This window comes from Balaenoptera physalus (assembly GCF_965194825.1).
Source record: "Balaenoptera physalus genome assembly, chromosome: X".
NCBI classification, from domain to species: Eukaryota; Metazoa; Chordata; class Mammalia; order Artiodactyla; family Balaenopteridae; genus Balaenoptera; species Balaenoptera physalus.
The window spans coordinates 80,772,569-80,791,879 of NC_138903.1; positions in this window are offsets into that span (position 1 = coordinate 80,772,569).

Genomic DNA, 19,311 nt, shown 5'->3' on the forward strand with positions numbered 1-19,311 from the left:
TCTATATCTATCCCATTTTTTTGTCTCTCTATACTGCATTATGGATAATTTCTTCAGACCTACAGTACAGTTCATCTATTCACTCTTCAGCTATGTCTAATTTGCTGGTAAACATGCCCATTAGTTCTTTTTTTTTTTTAAATTTATTTATTATTTATTTTTGGCTGCATTGGGTCTCCGTTGCGATGCACGGGCTTCTCATTACGATGGCCTCTCCTGCTGTGGAGCACGGGCTCTAGGCGCACAGGCTTCAGTAGGTGTGGCTTGCAGGCCCAGTTGCTCCGCAGCATGCGGGATCTTTCCGGACCAGGGCTCGAACCCGTGTCCCCTGCATTGGCAGGCGGGTTCTCAACCACTGCGCCACCAGAGAAGCCCCCATTAGTTCTTAATTAATTATAGTTATAGTTTTCAGTCATAGAAATTTTTTGGTTTCTTTTTTATCAAAGCTTTGGTCATTTTCAAAGTTCCAGTGTACTGGTAAAATTGTCCAGCTTTTGTTTTATTTCTTAAAACATAAAAAGCATGACTGTTCTATAGTATGTTCCTAACATTTCTAAAATCTGACATCATTGTAGGTCTATTTATAATATCTACTGTTTCCACTGGTTTTTGCTCATGGTTCTCATTTCCTGGTATGACTGATTATCTTTAATTGTAAATCTCATGTTGTATTTGAAAATTATTTGTAGGGACAATTTGAGGTCTGAGGTGATTTTTTTTTCAGATAGAATTTAATCATAATTCAATCCTTAAAGCTCCCTGGATCACTCAGATGATGCATAGCTGACTTCAATTTGTTTGAGAGCTCCTGTATTTCCAAGTCGCCCTTACTCTTAGCATATAGCCTTTGTAATTGTAGCTTAATAGAGAATGCCTTATCAGAGTCTTAACTTTGATGGATTCTGGACTTTGCCTTTTTTTTCCACTAGCCCCATGAGGTTTCCTAAAGCACAGGTCAATTGCACAGCTGATTTTCTAGATTGGCAAATGCTTTCAGAGGAAAAATGGCTTTGAAAGCGGAGTGTACATGCCTGGATTCTCCTCTTCTCACCAATTTTGGCTCGGTAATTTTTCATCACTTTGTTAGATATTTGAAGCTTGTTGAAAGATGACTTTTTAAATATGTATTTTGTCCCTTGTTTTACTTGATCTCAATGGGATGGTTGATCTGAATTACTTAGTCTGCCATTACTAGACCTAAAAGTCCTAATGTGGCAAGATACAATTATATAAAACATCAGACTCACAGAGCCATACATAAAAAGCTAGAGATTGACCCCTCTCTGCAGATTTTAAAATCTCCCCCCTGTTCATGTGCTACCAATTATACTCAGCAACATAGTACTAATGATACAGTATAGCTATGATAGGCTATGATATCCTTCAGAGCAAGAAAATAATTTTAAAGTATGTATCCCTTAATACACTGTGGAAGACACATAAAATACTCAATACATGCATACAGTATTGTGAATACTAATGTTTGAGTAAAGGTTCTAGAATATTAATCACAATTTCATTATTGACAGAGTTTAGGAATACTTTTGTGCCCTCATTTTTTTTTATTTTGACCATTTCTCTTTTTGGAAACAATATTTCATATCTTCTACATTTCTCATACTAATTTACTCAAATTAAAATTGCTACATATTACAAATAAAAATAGTCATTATATTTCCCATTGTCCAGGATATACAATTTATTGTTTCTATTGTCAATATTTTTGAGGATATTCAAATGGTATTTATAATAATTCCATTAAGGAGGTTAAAAAAAACCCCAGAATTTTGAGGGAAGTGTTGTAGCAAAAAATCTGATTCTCCTGATTCCTCCAGAGTGGAATAACTGATGTGTAATACTCCTACCTTCTAATTTATTTTCCCTAATTTATGCCTCCCTTTGTGTGTAATTTAAAATGCATACTCTTAGTTGCAATAGCATGAAAGTGTCATCAAAGAAATACATATTTATGAACCATGCGTTTGAATAACGTTTTAAAATTTGTGGTTCACTTTTTTATTACATAGACAAAATGGAATATAGTTTTAAAATATGTTTATAAAGTTAATTGTTTTATCATTGACCAAGTCTCAGCTAAATAAGTTAATGCCAAATATATATTTATAGAAATAGATCATTAATCTGTTAAAAATGAACTAGATTTTACCACAGTATTAGAAGGTAGTAATGCCTATGCATTTAGATTCACCAGATGGACTAATAATTCAGCTGCTACATATCAAAGCTGTCACTGCACAGATCAAATCTCCCATGAAAGATATTTTCATGTTCTGATTCTCTAAAGCCTCCTGTGTGGAACCAAATTCCTTACAGCCCTGAAAAATCCTTTATAGATTCATTCATTTTATATTTGTTTGCTGGGCTAAGACAATTCACTGGTTATTGTCATATGTCTTATTTTTCAAAAAAGTATGTTTTTCCTATATAAAAAGATGTACAATTAAAACTAGGTGAAACAAATAGGATTTTTAAGATTATACATGGATGTTTCATACTAGTTAAAAGGAAAAGAAGACATAATGCTTACACTAAATAAAATGTTATCTATGTATGTTTGTAAGTGTATATATGTATGTATATGTGCATATGTATATGTATGTGTGTGTATATATATATATGTATATAAGTATATCTAAATACACTTGACTTTAAATTACTAAAAAGAAAAAAGTTCGTGGTATAAAGAACAACAACAACAAAAAGAGTTGGGAGACATTTTAAGAATCCCCAGACTATCTTTATTCACATGGTAGCCTTGTTGCACAGGGAATTGTGAGGAAATATTTTCAGATAACTCACTGTTTCCTTAATTTACCGCTGAGATTTCCATTAAATCATTATTAATTTATAGCATAACAATCCCATGTAGAATCTTGGATGTGTTTACATATCATGGATGCAAAGAAAATAATGAAACTTACCATTCCACTTTGTAGATTTAAGCATTATAATTTACCATTTAATTAAGCCATCTGACTAGTATGAAATCACAAACAAGCAGAAAGAAATGATCCTGGTCAAGGCCTAGTCAGTAGCCCGATGGTAAAATGACTATAAGATACATGTGTTTGATTCTTATTGCTTGGCTGGATTCATCTGAAAGGGTGTGGCTAGGGGATCCATCAATCTATGCAGATAGGTATTGGAGAAAATACATCTGAACACATTCTAAAACTTACTCACTGTTGGTACGTTTAGTCTTGTAACTCAGCCACTTATTCCTAATCCTGAATTTATTTCTTACTCTGAGCTGGAGAGCTGCATTTTCAGAGGCATCACAAGGCAACTATTTCATAAATATCAACACAGCTTGTTATAATGAAAAGGCTCTGACTGCTTATGCTTGCTCTATACATCACTCGTGTCACAAACATCCCTGACTGACCCGTACCTCCATTTCTTGCTTCCTATATTACCCTTCCTTAGTTCACTACAAACCTGCCTGCAGAGATTGTTCTGTTTGGGATTTTTTCTAAGCCCTCAAGTAAAAATATATTCATGTAAGATGGGAGATGAATTTTTCTGTGATATTCTTAATGAATTATTTAAGATGAAAAATATTTAGAGAAATTATCTTGAAAAAGAAAATTTGCTAAGGAATTTATCCTTCTTTTCAATTTGCCTCCCAAATGTAAAAGCAGGATGGGATGAAATAGCTAATACATTTGAAGAAAAAAAAAAACACTTCTTGATAAGAAAAACCTCTCTGGCATTCTTTCTGCCGAGACTAACAGGCCCAATTCTAGCTTAAAGTTGATGAAACAGGATTTGTTGGGAAATACATGCATTTCACAGTGGAATGGGGAAGACCCAATAGGTCTTTTTCATCTCTACTTCTAAGATTCTCTGATAAAATAACAATGCTTAACAGTTTTAACCATTTATATTGAAAAAATACCACAAAAACTACATACAGTAAAAAGAAATATATTGATACATAAGGTATATATGATATAATATATACTTAGGCTAAATACTGAAGATTAAATGTAATAAATGAGAGGGGAGAATATATCTTAAGGCCTTAACCCTAAACTATCAATTTATAAACAGGAATTATACACAGACCTCTTTTTATTGCTGACACTAAAGTTATAGCACATGCTTTCTTATTAAGTAGATTATCTTAATGGTGTATTGAAAATTTTAATAACATAGCTAGAACTAGCAGTTCCCCCGCCCCCCAAAAAAGTTAAAACATTTTCTGTCATTTAATTTGAGAAGAAGATGTAAGTTTAAACAGATTAAGCTTTTACTTAAAATTAAATGCAATGAAGGGGGATCAATAAGATAGCAGAGTAGGAGGGCATGGAACTCACCTCCCCTCATGAACACAACAAAAATATATCTACATGTGGAACAATTCTCACTGAAAACTAAATTGCAGAAAGACTCCTGTACAACCAAGGCTGTAAGAAAAATACACATATTACTTTGTAGGAAGGGAAGGAAAGTGGTCAGGCCAGGTCCTGTGCCCCAGAAAGGAACTGAGAGGGAAAGGAAGAATATATGGGCAGAGGCCCAACACTGGTAACAAACAATGCTACCGAAAAAAGATTAATTTCTTTTTTTTTTAACATCTTTGTTGGAGTATAATTGCTTTACAATGTTGTATTAGTTTCTGCCGTATAACAAAGTGAATCAGCTATATGTATACATATATGCCCAATATCCCCTCCCTATTGCTTCTCCCTCCCACCCCTCTAGGTGGTAACAAAGCACTGAGCTGATCTCCCTGTTCTATGCAGCTGCTTCCCACTAGCTATCTATTTTACATTTGGTAGTGTATATATATCCATGCCTCTCTCTCACTTCGTCCCAGCTTACCCTTCCCCCTCCTTGTGTTCTCAAGTCCATTCTCTACATCTGCACCTTTATTCCTGTCCTGCCCCTAGGTTCTTCAGAGACTTTTTTTTTTTTTAGATTCCATATATCTGTGTTAGCATACGGTATTTGTTTTTCTCTTTCTGACTTACTTCACTCTGTATGACAGACTCTAGGTCCATCCATCTCGCTACAAATAACTCAGTTTCATTTCTTTTTACAGCTAATATCCCATTGTATATATGTGCCACATCTTTATCCATTCATCTATCAATGGACACTTCGGTTGCTTCCATGTCCTGGCTACTGTAAATAATGGTTCAGTGAACATTATTGTACATGACTCTTTTTGAATTATGGTTTTCTCAGGGTGTATGCCCAGTACTTGGATTCCTGGGTCATATGGTAGTTCTATTTTTAGTTTTTTAGAAACCTCCACACTGTTCTCCATAGTGGCTATATCAATTGACATACCCACCAACAGTGCAAGAGGGTTCCCTTTTCTCCAAACCCTCTACAGCATTTATTGTTTGTAGATATTTTGATGATGGCCATTCTTACTGGTGTGAGGTGATACTTCAGTGTAGTTTTGTTTTGCATTTCTCTAATGATTAGTGATGTTGAGCATCCTTTCATGTGTTTGTTGGCAATCTGTATATCTTCTTTGGAGAAATGTCTATTTAGGTCTTCTGCACATTTTCGGATTGGGAAGTTTATTTTCTTCATATTGAGCGGCATTAGCTGCTTGTATGTTTTGGAGATTATTCCTTTGTCCATTGATTCGTTTGCAAATATTTTCTCCCATTCTGAGGGTTGTCTTTTTGTCTTGTTTATGGTTTCCTTTTCTGTGCAAAAGCTTTTAAGTTTCATTAGGTCCCATTTGTTTAGTTTTGTTTTTATTTGCATTCCTCTAGGAGGTGGGTCAAAAAGGATCTTTCTGTGATTTATGTCAGAGAGTGTTCTGCCTATGTTTTCCTCTAAGAGTCTGATAGTGTCTGGCTATACGTTTAGGTCTTTAACCCATTTTGATTTTATTTTTGTGTATGGTGTTAGGAAGTATTCTAATTTCATTCTTTTACATGCAGCTGTCCAGTTTTCCCAGCACCACTTATTGAAGAGACTGTCTTTTCTCCATTGTATATTCTTGCCTCCTTTATCAAAGATAAGGTGACCATGTGTGTGTGGGTTTATCTCTGGGCTTTCTATCCTGTTCCATTGATCTATATTTCTGTTTTTGTGCCAGTAGCATACTGTCTTGATACTGTAGCTTTTTAGCATAGTCTGAAGTCAGGGACACTGATTCCTCCAGTGCCATTTTTCTTTCTCAAGATTGCTTTGGGTATTCGGGGTCTTTAGTGTTTCCATACAAATTGTGAACTCTTTTGTTCTAGTTCTGTGAAAAATGCCATTGGTAGTTTGATTGCATTGAATCTGTAGATTGCTTAGGGTAGTATAGTCATTTTCACAATGCTGATTCTTCCAATCCAAGAACACGACATATCACTCTATCTGTTTGTATCATCTTTAATTTCTTTCATCAGTGTCTTAATAGTTTTCTGCATACAGGTCTTTTGTCGCCTTAGGTAGATTTATTCCTAGGTATTTTATTCTTTTTGTTGCAATGGTAAATAGGAGTGTTTCCTTAATTTCTCTGTCAGATTTTTCATCATTAGTGTATACAAATGCAAGAGATTTCTGTGCATTAATTTTGTATCGTGCTACTCTATGAAATTCGTTGATTAGCTCTGGTAGCATCTTTAGGATTCTCTATGTATAGAATCATGTCCTCTGCAAACAGTGACAGTTTTACTTCTCCTTTTCTGATTTGGATTACTTTTATTTCTTTTTCTTCTCTGATTGCTGTGGCTAAAACTTCCAAAACTATATTGAATACTAGTGGTGAGAGTGGGCAACCGTCTTGTTTCTCATCTTAGTGGAAATAGTTTCAGTTTTTCACCATTGAGAACGATGTTGGCTGTGGTTTTGTCATCTATGGCCTTTATTAGGTTGAGGTAGGTTCCCTCTATGCCTACTTTCTGGAGAGTGTTTATCATAAATGGATGTTGAATTTTCTAGAAAACTTTTTCTGCATATACTGAGATGATCATATGTTTCTTATCCTTCAGTTTGTTAATATGGTGTATCACCTTGATTGATTTGCATATATTGAAGAATCCTTGCATTACTGGGATAAACCTCACTTGATCATGTTGTATGATCCTTTTAAAGTGCTGTTGGATTCTCTTTGTTAGTATTTTGTTGAGGATTTTTGCATCTAGGTTCATCAGTGATATTGGCCTGTAGTTTTCTTTTTTTGTGACTTCTTTGTCTGGTTCTGGTATCATGGTGATGGTGGCCTCGTAGAATGAGTTTGGGAGTGTTCCTCCCTCTGTGATATTTTGGAAGAGTTTGAGAAGGATAGGTGTTAGCTCTTCTCTAAATGTCTGATAGAATTCGCCTGTGAAGCCATCGGTCCTGGGCTTTTGTTTGTTGGAAGATTTTTAATCACAGTTTCAATTTCATTACTTGTGATTGGTCTGTTTATATTTTCTATTTCTTCCTGGTTCAGTCTTGGAAGGTCATGCTTTTCTAAGAATTTGTCCATTTCTTGCAGGTTGTCCATTTTATTGGCATATAGTTGCTTGCAGTAATCTCCCATGATCCTTTGTCTTTCTGCAGTGTCAGTTTTTACTTCTGCTTTTTCATTTCTAATTCTATTGATTTGAGTCTTCTCCCTTTTTTTCCTCATGAGTCTGGCTAATGGTTTATCAATTTTGTTTATCTTCTCAAAGAACCAGTTTTTAGTTTAATTGATCTTTGCTATTGTTTCCTTCATTTCTTTTTCATTTATTTCTGATCTGATCTTTATGATTTCTTTCCTTCTGCTAACTTTGGAGGTTTTTTTGTTCTTCTTTCTCTAATTGCTTTAGGTATAAGGTTAGGTTGTTTATTTGAGATTTTTCTTATTTCTTGAGGTAGGATTTTATTGCTATAAACTTCCGTCTTAGAACTGCTTTTGCTGCATCCCATAGGTTTTGGGTTGTTGTGTTTCCATTGTCATTTGTTTCTAGGTACGTTTTGATTTCCTCTTTGCTTTCTTCAGTGATCTCTTGGTTATTTATTAGTGTATTTTTTAGCCTCCATGTGTTTGTATTTTTAAAGTTTTTCTTCTCTAATTTATATCTAGTCTCATAGCGTTGTTGTCAGAAAAGGTACTTGATATGATTTCACTTTTCTTAAATTCACCAAGGCTTGATCTGTGACCCAAGATATGACCTATCCTGTTGACTATTCCATGAGCACTTGAGAAGAAAGTGTGTTCTGCTGTTTTTGGTTGGAATGTCCTATAAATATCAATTAAGTCCATCTTGTCTAATGCATCATTTAAAGCTTGTGTTTCCTTATTTATTTTTATTTTCGATGATCTGTCCATTGGTGAAAGTGGGGTGTTAAAGTCCCCTACTATTATTATGTTACTATTGATTTCCCCTTTTATGGCTGTTAACATTTGCCTTATGTATTGAGGTGCCCCTACGTTGGGTGCATAAATATTTACCCCTGTTATATCTTCTTCTTGGATTGATCCCTTAATCATTATGTAGTGTCCTTCTTTTTCTCTTGTGATAGTCTTTATTTTAAAGTCTATTTTGTCTGATATGAGAATTGCTACTCCAGCTTTCTTTTGATTTCCATTTGAATGGAATATTTTTTTCCATCCCCTCAGTCTGTATGTGTCCCTCTATTTGAAGTGGGTCTCTTGTAGGCAGCATATATAAGGGTCTTGTTTTTGTATCCATTCAGACAGTCTATGTCTTTTGGTTGGAGCATTTAATCCATTTACATTTAAGTAATTATCAATATGTATGTTCCTATTACCATTTTCTTAATTGTTTTGGATTTGTTTTTGTAAGTCTTTTCCTTCTCTTGTGTTTCCTGCCCAGAGATGTTCCTTTAGCATTTGTTGTAAAGCTGGTTTGGTGGTACTGAATTCTTAAATTTGCTTGTCTGTAAAGGTTTTAATTTGTAGGTCGAATGTGAATGAGTTCCTTGCTGGGTAGAGTAATCTTGGTTGTAGGTTTTTCCCTTTCATCACTTTAAATTTGTCCTGCCATTCCCTTCTGGCTTGCAGAGTTTCTGGTGATAGATCAGTTGTTTACCTTATGTTTGTTCCCTTGTAGGTTATTTGTTGCTTTTCCCTTGCTTCTTTTAATATCTTTTCGTTGTATTTAATTTTTCACAGTTTGATTAAATTGTGTCATCATTTTTCTGCTTGGATTTATCCTGTATGTGACTCCCTGTGCTTCCTGAAATTGATTGACAATTTCCTTTCCCATGTTATGGAAGTTTTCAACTATAATCTCTTCAAATATTTTCTCAGTCCCTTTCTTTTTCTCTTCTTCTTCTGGACCCCTATAATTTGAATGTTGGTGCATTTAATGTTGTCCCAGAGGTCTCTGAGACTGTCCTCAATTCTTTTCATTCTCTTTTCTTTATTCTGTTCTGAGGTAGTTATTTCCACTATTTTAACTTCCATGTCACTTATCCATTCTTCTGCCTCAGTTATTCTGCTATTGATTCTTTCTAGAGAATTTTTTATTTCATATATTTTGTTGTTCATCATTGTTTGTTTGCTCTTTAGTTCTTCTAGGTCCTTGTTAAACGTTTCTTGTATTTTCTCCAGTCTATTTCCAAGATTTTGGATCATCTTTACTATCATTACTCTGAATTCTTTTTCAGGTAGACTATTTCCTCTTCACTTCTTTTGTCTGGTGGGATTTTTCCTTACTCCATCATCTGCTGCATATTTCTTTGTCTTCTCATTTTGCTTAGCTTACTGTGTTTCGGGTCTCCTTTTCACAGGCTGCAGTTTTGTAGTCCCCATTGTTTTTTGGTGTCTTCCCCCAGTAGGTAATGTTGGTTCAGTGGCTTGGGTAGGCTTCCTGGTGGAGGAGACTGGTGCCTGTGTTCTGGTGGATGAGGCTGTATCTTGTCTTTCTAGTGGGCAGGGCTGCGTCTGGTGGTGGGTTTTGGGGTGTCTGTGAACTTAGTATGGTTTTAGGCAGCCTCTCTGCTAATTGGTGGGGTTGTGTTCCTGTCTTGCTAGTTGTTTGACAGGGTTGTCCAGCACTATAGCTTGCTGGCCGTTGGGTGGAGCTGCGTCTTAACACTGAGACGGAGATTTCTGGCAGAGCTCTTGCTGATTGATATTATGTGTGGCTGGGAGGTCTCTGGTGGTCCAATATCCTGAACTTCACTCTCCCACCTTAGAGTCTCAGTCCTAGCACCAGGCTGGAGCACAAAGACCCTGTCAGCCACATGGCTCAGAATAAAAGGGAGAAGAAATGAAAGGAAAAAATAATAATAAATTTTAAACAATTAAAAAAAATTATTAAAGTAAAAAAATTAAAAAATATATTAAAATTTAAAAAAGTAATAGTAATTAAAAAAAGGAAGAGAGCAACCAAACCAATAAATAAATCCACCAATGAGAACAAGTGATAAAAACTATTCTAACAGAAACATAAAAATCAGAAAGGGGCTTCCCTGGTGGCGCAGTGGTTGAGAATCTGCCTGCCAATGCAGGGGACACGGGTTCGAGCCCTGGTCTGGGAAGATCCCACATGCCACGGAGCAACTGGGCCCGTGAGCCACAATTACTGAGCCTGCGCGTCTGGAGCCTGTGCTCCACAACAAGAGAGGCCGCGATGGTGAGAGGCCCACGCACCACGATGAAGAGTGGTCCCCACTTGCCGCAACTAGAGAAAGCCCTCACACGGAAACGAAGACTCAACACAGTCATAAATAAATAAATAAAAGAACGTGAATTTCTTTAAAAAAAAAAAAAAGCAAACTGGGCTATTCATTTCAGTAACAGTCAAGTGGTCTTAGTTTGCATTCAATTTCCAATCAGTTTCTCAATCTATTTCATCTGAAGTCTTCACATTACCCACTATAAAAAATACCTATTTATTAAAAAAAAAAAATCAGAAAGAAGTCAATCGCAGACAGCAAACTCCAAGTCTACAGTTGCTCTGAAAGTTCACCACTTCAATTTGGGGATGATTCATTGTCTATTCATATATTCCAGAGATGTAGGGTACATCGAGTTGATTGTGGAGATTTAATCCACTGCTCCTGAGGCTGCACAGGGAAAATTTCCCTTTCTTTTCTTTGTTCACACAGCTCCTGGGGTTCAGTTTTGGTTTTGGCCCCACCTGTGTGTAAGTCGCCCACAGTCCTCTGTTCCTGCCCAGACAGGATGGGGTTAAAGCAGCAGCTGATTAGGGGTCTCTGGCTCACTCATGCCAGCAGGAGGGAGGGGTACAGTAGTTATAATTGGAATGCGGGGCAAGCCTGCAGCGGCAGAGGCCGGCATGACATTGCAACAGCCTGAGGCTTGCCATGTGTTCTCCTAGGGAACTTGTCCCTGGATCACAGGACCCTGGCAGTGGCAGGCTGCACAGGCTCCCGGGGTAGTGTGGATAGTGACCTGTGCTTGCACACAGGATTCTTGGTGGCTGTAGTAGCAGCGTTAGAGTTCCACGCCTGTCTCTGGTGTCCGAGCTGATAGCCGTGGCTCGTGCCCATCTCTGTAGCTCGTTTAGGCAGTGCTCTACTTTCTGTGGGCAGACGTGGAAGGAATATCCTCTCCTCTCGCACCCTAAAACAATGGTCTCTTGCCTCTTAGGAAGGTCCAGAGTTTATCCCAACTCCTTCCCGGCTAGCTGTGGTTTAGTAGCCCCCTCAGGCTGTCTTCACACAGCTAACCCCAGTCCTCTTCCTGGGGTCTGACCTCCTGAAGCCCAAGCCTCTACTCCCAGCCCCCACCCACACCGGCAGGTGAGCAGACAAGCCTCTCAGGCTGGTGAGTGCTGGTCAGCACCGACCCTCTGTGCAGGAATCTCTCCACTTTTCCCTCTGCATCCCTGTTGCTGTGCTCTCCTCCATGGCTCCGAAGCTTTCCCCACCCCCCACCCCGTCTCTGCCAGTGAAGGGGCTTCCTAGTGTGTGGAAACTTTTCCTCCCTCACAGCTCCCTCCCAGAGGTGCAGGTCCTGTCCCTATTCTTTTGTCTCTGTTTTTTTCTTTTTTCTTTTGCCCTAGCCATGTAAGTGGGGATTTTCTTGCCTTTTGGGACGTCTGAGGTCTTCTTCCTGCTTTCAGTAGATGTTCTGTAGGAGTTGTTCCACATGTAGATGCATTTCTGATGTATTTGTGGGAAAGAAGGTGATCTCCATGTCTTACTCTTCTGCCATCTTGAAGGTCCCCAGGATTAATTTCCAAAATATACAAACAGCTCATATACCTTAATATCAAAAAAAAAAATAACCCAATCAAAAAATGGGCAGAAGACATAAATAGACATTTTTCCAAAGATGACACACAGATGGCCCACAGGCACATGAAAACATGCTTAACAATGCTAATTATTAGAGAAATATAAATCAAAACCACAATGAAGTATCACCTCACACCAGTCAGAATGGCTATCATCAAAAAGTGTAAAATAATAAATGCTGGAGAAGGTGTGGAGGAAAGGGAACCCTTGTACACTGTTTGTAGGAATGTAAATTGGTGTGGTCACTATGGAAACAGTATGGAGATTCCTTAAAAAGACTAAAAATAGAGCTACCATATGATCCTGCAATTCCACTCCTGGGCATATATCCAGAAAAACTGAAAACACTACTTTGAAAAGTACATACACCCCAATTTTCATAGCAGCTCTATTTAAAATAGTCAAAATATTGAAGCAACTTAAGTGTCCATCAACAGATGAATGGATAAAGAAGATGTGGCATATATGTACAATGGAATATATTCAGCCATAAAAAAAATGAAAATCTGCCATTTGCGCAATGTGAATAGACCTAGAGAATATTATGCTTAGTGAAATAAGTCTGACAAAGACAAATATTGTGTGATATCACATGTGTAATCAGAAAATAAGAAAATGAATGTACATAGCAACACAGAAACAGACTCACAGATATGGAAAACATACTAGTGGTTACCAGTGGGAAAAGGGAATGGAGAGGGGAAAGATAGGTGTACAGGATTAAGAGATACAAACTACTATGTAAAATATATAAGCAATAAAGATATATTGTATAGCACAGGGAATTATAGCCATTATCTTGTAATAACTTTTAATAGAGTGTAATCTATAAAAGTACTGAATCACTATATTGTACACCTGAAACTTATATAGTACAGTAAGTCCACTATACTTCAATAAATAAATAAGTGCAGTGAGAAGGGAAATTCCTTAAGCTATTTAATAACATTTAAAATACCTACAGCTAGCATCAGACTTAATGGTGAGAGAATGGATGCTATACTCCTAATATATGGAACAAGACAAATATCTTCTCTCACTAGTTTTATTTAGCATCATAGTGGAAGTCTTAGCCAGTGCAATGAGACAAGATGAAGAAATAAAACACATAGAGTGTAAAGGCAGAAACTAAGCTACCTGTATTTGCAGTGGACCTGGTGGTTAAGGTAGAATATGTACACAAAGTTCTTAGAACTCATAAATGAATTTAGCAAGATAAGAGGATAAAATGTAAATATACAGAAATCAATTATATTACTATGTACCAGCATTGAATAAGTAGAATTTGAATCAATTGATTGATGATACCATTTATAATACCACCAAAAACTGAAGTACTTTGGTATAATATGTGCAGAAACTATGTTGAAAATTACAAAGCACAGATGAAATAAATCAAATCTCTAAATAAATGAAGATGGAGCGATATTCCATGCTCATTGACTAGAACACGCAATACTCTAAGATGTCAGGTCTCTTCCATTCGATATATGTATTTAATGCAATTTTGCAATCATAATCCTAGCAAGCCTTCATTCAGGTATTTAGAAGCTGATTCTAAAATATATATAGTAAAGCAATGCAGTAGAATAGGCAAAACAATTCATAAAGAGCAGAAAAAAGCCTAAAGGACTTACATGACCCTATTTCAGGATTTACTACAAAACTACAGTACTCAAGACACCATGATGCTAGAAAAAGGATGAACATACACATCCGTAGAGACAAATAGAGAGTTAAGAAATAAACCTATACAAATGAAGTACATTGCTCTTTTTACAAAGATGCAACAACAATTCAATGGAGAAAGGATCGATTTTCCAAGAAATATTACTGAATCATCGGAAGTCCATCTACAAAAAATAAAAAATACAACTCAACATATACCTGATACATTATCAAAAAATTAACTCAAGATGTATCATACAACAAAGTGTAAGACAAAACCATAAAACTTCTAGAAGAAAACACAGGAAACAGTCTTCATTACCTTGAGCTTAGCAATGAGATTTAAACATGAAATGCACCCTAAAAGCTCAGACAACAAAAGCAGAAATAGACAAATGGGATTGCATCAAACTAAAAAGCTTTTGCCCAACAAAGGAAACAATCAGCAGGGTGATGAAACACCTATAGAATGGGAGAAAATATTTGCAAACCATATATCTGATAAGGGGTTAATATCTAAAATATGTTAGGCACTCAAACAACTCAATAGCAAAAAATCAAATAACCAGATTAAAAAGTGGGCAAATGACCTGAATAAATATTTCTCAAAAGGAGATATGCAAATAACCAAAGGTACATGAAAAGGTTCTTTACATCACTAATCATCAGGGAGATGCAAATCAAAACTGCAATGAGGTATCTCCACACATGTTAGAACGGCCATCATCAAAAAGAGTTGATAACAAGAGTTGACTGGAATGTGAAGAAAAGTAAACCCTTGTGTGTGCTGGTCGGAATTTAAACTGGTACAACCGTTATGGAAGACAGCATGGCAGTTCCTCAAAAAATTAAATAGAACTACCATGTGATTCAGCAATCTCATTTCTGGGTAAGTAACCAAAATAATTGAAATCAGTATCTCAAAGCAGTATCTGTCCTCCTATGTTCATTACAGTATTATTCAGAATAACCAAGAAATGGAATCATCATAAGTGTCCATTGATGGATGAATGAATAAAGAAAATGTGATATGTATATTATGTATATATATATATATATATATATATGTGTATACTACATATATTATGTATATTGCATATACATATAAAATGGAATATAACAATTCAACCAAATAAAGAAGGAAATCCTGCCATTTGCAACAACATGGATGAATCTGGAGGACATTAAGCTAAGTAAAATAAGCCAGAAACAGGCAAATATTGCATGATCTCACATACATGTAGAATCTAAAAAATTTGAACTCATAGAAGCAGAGAGTATAATGGTGGTTGCCAAGTCCTGGGAGGGTGGGGTAAATGGAGGGATGTAAGTCAAAGGGTACAAAATTTCAGTTATGCAGGATGAATAAGTTCTGGACCTCTAATGAATAGCATAGTGACAGTAGTTAAAATACTATATATGTACTTGAAATTTGCTAAGAGAGTAGATCTTGAATATTATTACCACACATATAAAAATGATACATATATGAGGTGATGGATATGTTAACTAACTTGATTATGGCAATCATTTCACAATTGTATACATATATCAAAACATTATGCTGTACATCATAATTATATACAAAGTTTATCAATTATGCCTCAATAAAGCAGAAAAAATGAAATACAAAGTGTGATCCATAAAAAGAAAAAATGCGAAATTAGACTTTATCAAAATTAAAATCCTTTGCTCTGCAAAAGACATTGTTAGGAGAATGAAAAGGAAACATGCAGACTTAGAAAACATTTGCAAATCACGTTTCCAGCAAAAGTCTTATAGCCAGAATATCTGAATAACACTTAAATCTTAAGAATAAGCAACAAAACAACACAATGAATAAATTGAAATAAAACTGTGAACAGATACTTTACCAAAAAGATACATAAGAGTATACTAAAAGATACTCAACATCATTATAGTCATTAGTGAAATACAAATTATAGCCATAATGAGACAGCACTATACAGGTATTAGAATGGCAAAAAACTCCAGATCAAAACTCTGGATGCAGAGCAATAGGAATTTTAATTTATTGCTGGTGGGAATGTAAAATTGTACAGCTACTTTTGAAAACCGTTTGGCAGTTCTTCATAAATTTAAATGTACATGTATCATGTGACCCATCACTTTCATTCTTAGGTGTTTACCGAAGTGAACTTAAAACTAATATTGATAAAAAATGTCTGTAAGCAAATGTTTATAGCACTATCATTCAAAACCTCCAAAAAAATGAGAAGGATCAAGAAATCCTTCAGTACGTGAATGGATAAGAAAACTGTGGTATATCCATACAATGGAATACTACTCAGCAAGAAAAAGGAACAAGCAACTGATTCACACAAAAGTATGGATGAATATTACGTGCATTTTGCTAGATGAATATTACACGTATTTTGCTAACTGAAAGAAGCCAGACCCAAAAACTACATATTGTATGATTCCATTTATAAGGCACTCTGGAAAAGATAAAACTATAAGGATAGAAAACAGATCATTGATTGCTAAGGGTTACAGGAAGGAAGAGGACTACAAAGAAGCCATACATGGAAATTTTAGGATGATGGGGTTGTTCTGTGTGGTACAATGGTGATGGATACATGACTCTAAGCATTTGTCAAAAACCATAGAACTGTACACTCCAAAGAGTAAACTTTACTGTATGCAAATTTAGAAAACCAAGGACAAATGAATCCAACTATAATATAAATATATGACATTACATCATTGAAGGGGATGGGGAGAAAAGGAACGAGCCTAAGTATCCTTAGCAAACAGTGTTTTGACTAGATATAGCAAGGAGGAAGGCTAGAATGAACCCTGTGGTGCATATTAACTTGGATATATTACATTTTCCTTAATATAGGTACAGATACATAAATACAGAAATAAGTGTAAATATATGTATGCATATATGGGCTAATATACATACATATACTTCCTGGTCAGTTCACAGAGAGGGCCTAGAGGAAGCAACACCCCAGCAGCAATAAGCACACCTAATTTCATAACTACACTTCAAATGTCACTCTCCAATAAAGTGAACTAGGGCTCTTCAGGGAAATGGATGATTCTAGGGCTTGGGCAGTGAAATGACAAGATGAGTTTGGAGCACCTTATAGTGCCAATAAATGAGAATGTCCTCAGAAAAATTAAACAGTGAGAAAGAAAGAAAAGATAGAGTCATGCTATTTGCCCTTTGCAGCAACATGGATTGTCATACTGAGTGAAGTTAAGTCAGACAAAGATAAATATCATATGATATCATGTCTATGCAGAATCTAAAAAAAAATGGTACAAATGAGTCTATCTACAAAACAGAAATAGAGTTACAGATGTAGAAAATAAACTTATGGTTACCAGGGGGTAAGTGGGGGGAAGGATAAATTGGAAAATTGGGATTGACACATACACACTATTTTATATAAAATAGATAACTAATAAGGACCTACTGTATAGCACATGGAACTCTACTCAATACTCTGTAATAGCCTATATGGGAAAAGAATCTAAAAGAGAGTGGATATATGTATACGTATAACAGATTCACATTTTTGTACAGCAGAAACTAACACAACATTGTAAATCAACTATACTCCAATATTTTTTTTTTAAAAAAGATAGAGTCATGCTAAAAGAACACAGGCACCCAATGACCAAACCCAATGACCAAATCTGGAACAATTTGAGCAACAAAATAAATAACTATAGCTTTGGATTATAGTCTAAAGATGAAAATGAACATCAGTGATTCAACGCTGATAAATGACTAAATAAACAAATAATAAATGGTAAGAAGGGACAGGTCTTTCTTAAGGAAGAATTCCATATAAAAAATGTAGATGGAATGATGGGGAGAGAAAATGGAAAATCACCGGTAGAACACAGCAGTAGTAACCGCTACAGGTAAGATCCATTAATAACTGCTAAAACTGTGGAAGAAACATTAAAGAGAAACAGAATATTGGAATAGCCTCAAATTATCTCCCCAAATGTATTTATTAATTACTGTGGTGTTTTTTTAACAAATGTTCACAAAGTATTTGATACTTCTACCCAAGGAGGTGGAGCTTAATTTCCCTCCCTGTGAGTATAGGCTGGGCTTAATGACTCACTTCCAGAAAACAGAGAACGGACAAGGGGAAATAGTAACTTTACAGTGGAAAATCCTGGAAAACACCATCTCAAACCAGTGGGCAAATTTAACATCACCAATAAGTCATATGAATATTATTTCCCTCCTTATATGATATGATCTGATATGATATGATGAGAAGGGTAGTTACCTCTATGGTATTATTCCCCCAAATTCATTACACCTTTCTATCATGAGAAAACACTAGACAAACGCAACTTGGGTGACCTTCCAAAATACCTGACCAGTATTCTTCAAGTGTTGGTATCATGAGAGCAAGGGGGCAGTGTGGCATGATAGAGAGAACACTGAGTTCTGGTCTCAGCTGAGCCGCAATAAACCTTGATCACTGTGCTGGTCACAGTCTCTGCATCTTGGTTTTATATCTGCAATCAGAAGGAGTTGAAATTGGCCTCAGTTTAAAAATAAAATTAATTTATTTGTCAGACAATTCTGTAAAGTGTAATTTGTGTGTCTACTTTAGTTTTTAAATAAGAATGTGTTCCCACAATACGTGTACAATGTGAATAGTTGTGTGGTCTATATAACACCCTTAACTGTGAAATGTTATCAACTAAGTGCACTTCCACATGGGTTTGCTGATTGCCGTATTAGCATATCAGATTGCTTTTTCTGTGTTTCCTAATATATCAATAGAGAATAATAAAGAGTATCTAAATCTTCCATTACTGATTTTGACAATAAAGTAAAAGCTTTCAACTTAGTGTATTAAGATAATGGTTAATTACAAGTTAATTTACAATTCCCTTAAACTTATTTGTCTTCCTTTTCTATCTCTCAAAACCTATAAGAAAATGAAAAACATCTCAGTCCTCATCACATGGCTAAAAATAATAGGATTGAGGACTTATATTTGAGGATTTATATTTAACAATACCATAAATATTGTTTTCTAGAGTTGGCTGATAATTAAGGTAATAGGTAAGTTGCATGTTTTTAATTCTTTTATAATGATAACTGCCATTTATCAAGCACTTTATTTGGACTTTACAAAACTTTTCATTTAGTCCTCAGAAGAACTTTACAGATAACAATGGTGAGGTTCAGAAAGTTTCAATAAATTGTGCAAGTCATACAACTAGTCAGTAGCAAAACCAGAATTTGAATTCAGCTCTAACTTTAACTCTGAAGAATATACTTTTAGCCATTACACTATATGAACTCTGCTTTCCTTACCTCACATCTGATATAATTTTATATATAAAGTTTATTAGTAAAATTTTAATTTTTACAAACTAGAACGTCATTGGAGGAGGATTGGTGAAATCCCTTGCTTGTCTTTGAGAAATTCTATCTTGAGAATG